Source organism: Chrysochloris asiatica, unplaced genomic scaffold (assembly GCF_000296735.1).
Source record: "Chrysochloris asiatica unplaced genomic scaffold, ChrAsi1.0 scaffold00035, whole genome shotgun sequence".
Taxonomy (NCBI): Eukaryota; Metazoa; Chordata; class Mammalia; order Afrosoricida; family Chrysochloridae; genus Chrysochloris; species Chrysochloris asiatica.
The window spans coordinates 7,053,384-7,056,695 of record NW_006408553.1 but is presented as its reverse complement, the minus strand read 5'-3'; the positions used below and the strand labels follow the sequence as shown (position 1 = coordinate 7,056,695).

At 37.0% G+C, this 3,312-nt stretch overlaps 1 protein-coding gene across 1 annotated transcript in view; it reads right to left on the bottom strand.

Annotated features, from left to right (window-relative positions):
• The window catches only part of KAT6A (K(lysine) acetyltransferase 6A), a 176,716-nt gene that overhangs the window by 173,221 nt on the left and 183 nt on the right, over positions 1 to 3,312 (bottom strand). The window lies entirely within an intron of this gene.

Below are 3,312 nucleotides of genomic sequence, written 5' to 3'. Positions count from 1 at the left end.
ATATATATATATATATATGTAACAAAACAATTGCCATTTTAACATTTCTGACATGTACAACTCAGTAAAATTAAATCCGTCATGTTATTCAACCTTCCCAATTATTCATTTCTGAATGTTTCCATCATTCTTCACAAAAGCTCAGTGTTCTTTAAGCAATGAGCCACCCTCTTCCTCGCCTTTCCAACTCCCCTTAATAATCCTTAGTAAACTTTGGTCTCTATACAATTGCCTATCCTAGGTATTTCACACAAGTAGGATCATATAATATTTGTTCTTTTCTGACTGACATTTCATTTAGCAAAATACTTTCAAGCATTACAATAAGATTCATCAATGCAACCAAGAATAAAATGAAGAAACATCTTTATTGAAAGATCAAAAACGTCAACCTAGAATATATTCTAAAATGGAGGCAAATTAAAGACTTTTTCAGAAAACAAAAACTAACACTGAAGACGCCCAACGGGATGGATTGGCACAGTGACATCACCAATGGGCTCTATCATAACAACAATTGTGAGGATGGCCCAGAACCAGACAGTATTTTGTTCTGTTGTGCATAGGGTGTCTATGAGTTGGAACCAACTTAATGGCACCTAACAACAACACTGAATGGTTAAAGAAAGTGTGGTCCATCCACACAAATCTGTTGCTGTAACATCAGTTCTGAATCATAGAACTGTCCATAAGGTTTCCTAGGCTGTAATTTTTATCCTAACGTCATTGTAGGATAAGCACTGGACTGCTAGCTTGAAGGTTGGTAGTTTAAACCCACCAATGGTTCTGCAAGAGAAAGATGAGACTTTCTACTCCTGTAAAGATTTGCAGCCTCGAAACAACTCCATGGCAGTGAGTTTTGAGTTTAATCTTTACAGAAGCTTAGTGGCATGACTTTCTGCCACCAAGCAGCTGGCACCACTAAGGGTCTTTACCTTCAAACAATGGAGTATTCAAAAGAATTGAACTATCGAACTATGAGAAAACATGGAGGGAATCACATTGCTAAGTGAAAACAGCCAGTTTAAAAAGGCTACACATTGCATGATTCCAACCATATCACACTGTGGAAAAGGTAAAATCATAGAAACCGTTTTAAAAAATAATAATAAAATTAGTGTCTACCAGGGACTCAAGAAAAAGGGAAGGGCGTTTTAAGGACAGTGAATCAATACGGCCCAGTACTGTAATGGTTGATACCTTGACATTATGTTTTGTCAAAACCCATAGAACTGTACAGTACAAAGAGAGCCTCCATTGTAAACTATGGGCTTTATATATCAGTATTGGTTCAGCAGTTCTAACAAGTAAAACACATTAATGCAATATGTTAATAATAGAAGAAACTGTGTAGGGGAAAGAAATGGTATATGGAAACTATACTTTCTGCTCATTTGTTCTATAAGCCTGAAACTACTCTAAAAATTAGATAGATAGATAGATAGATAGATAGATAGATAGATAGATAGATACATACATACATACATACATACATACATACATACATACATACATAGATACATAGATAGAGGCGGATATGTGCAACCAAGTCAGATCTGACAGCAAACTGACATCTTTGCTCTTCAACACATTAAAGAGGTCGTATGTAGCAGATTTGCCTAATGCAATACGTCGTTTGGTTTCATACCTGCTGCTTCCTTGAGTGTTGATGGTGGTTCCAAGCAAAATGAAGTCTTTGACAACTTCAATCTTTTCTCCATTTATCATGTTATTTATTAGTCCAGTGGTGAGGATTTGAAGGTATTTTTTTACATTGAGGTGCAACCCATAAAGAAGGCTGTGGTTTTTGATCTTCACCAGTAAGTATGTTAAGTTCTCTTCACTTTCAGCAAGCAAGGTTGTATCATCGGCATATTGTAAATTGTTAACAAGTCTTCCTCCAATCCTGATGGCACATTCTTCTTCATATAATCCAGCTTCTCAGATTATTTGCTCAGTGTATAGATTGAACAAGTATGGTGGAAAACTACACGTCTCGTACAAACCTTTCCAAATTTTAAACCATGCAGTTTCCACTGGTTCTGTTTGAACATCTGCTTCTTGGTCTAAATGTACAGGTTTTCATGAGCACAATTAAGTGTCCCGAAATGCTTATTCTCCACAGTGTTGTCCATAGCTTGTCATGATCCACACAGTTGTGTTTACATACTCAGTACAACACTAGTTAAACATCTTTCTGGTGTCCTCCGCTTTCAGCCAAAATCCATCTGACGCAAGCAATGCTAGCCCTTGTTCCACATCCTCATCTGAACCTCTGGCAGTTCCCTGTCAATGCACCGTTGCAGGTAGTTCAAAGTTATCTTGAGCAAAATTTTATTTGCATGTGATATTAATGATATTGTCTGATGATTTCCATATTTTGTATGGTTACCTCTCTTTGGAATGGGCAAAAATATGGATCTCTTCTAGTCAGTGAACCAGGTAACTGTCTTCTAAATTTCTTGGCATAAATGAGTAAGTGTCTCCATTGTTGTATCAGTTTGTTGAAAGATTTCAATTTGTATTCCATCAAATCTTGGAGCCTTGTTTTTTGCTAATGCCTTCAGTGCAGCTTGGACTTCTTCCTTCAGTACCCTTGGCTCTTGATCATATGCTACCTCTTAAAATGATTGAACATCATTTCTTTTTTGTACATTGGCCATGTGTATTCCTTCCATCTACTTTTGATGCTTTCTACATAATTCAATATTTTTCCCATAGAATCCTTCAATATTTCAAGTTCAGGCTTGAATTTTCCCTTCAGTTTTTTAAGCTTGAGAAATCCTGAACTTGTTCTTCCCTTTCGGTTTTCTAATTCCTGGTCTTGCTCATTTCACCATAATACTTGACTTTGTCTTCTCAAGCTGCCTTTTAAACTCTTTTACTGCTTTGTTTCCTCCATCTGCTTTAGCATATCTATTCTGGAGAGCAAGTTTCAGAGTCTCTTCTGGCATCCATTTTGGTCTTTTCCTTCTTTCTTGTCTTCTTAATGGCCTTTTGCTTTCCTGTATGATGTTCTTGATGTCATCCCACAATTCTTCTGGTCTTTGGTCATTAGTGTCTAATGCATCAAATCTGTTCTTGAGAGTAGCTCTAAATTTGGGTGGGATATGTTGAGTATCAAATTTTGGCTCTCACGGACTTATTTTAATTTTCTTCAGCTTCAGTCTATATTTGCATATGAGCAATTGATGGTCTGTTCCACAGTCTGCCCCTGGCCTTGTTTTGGCTGATGATATGGAGCTTTTCCACCATCTCTTTCCACAGATGTGGTCAGTTTGATTTCTGTGCATCCCACTTGGTGAGGTCCAT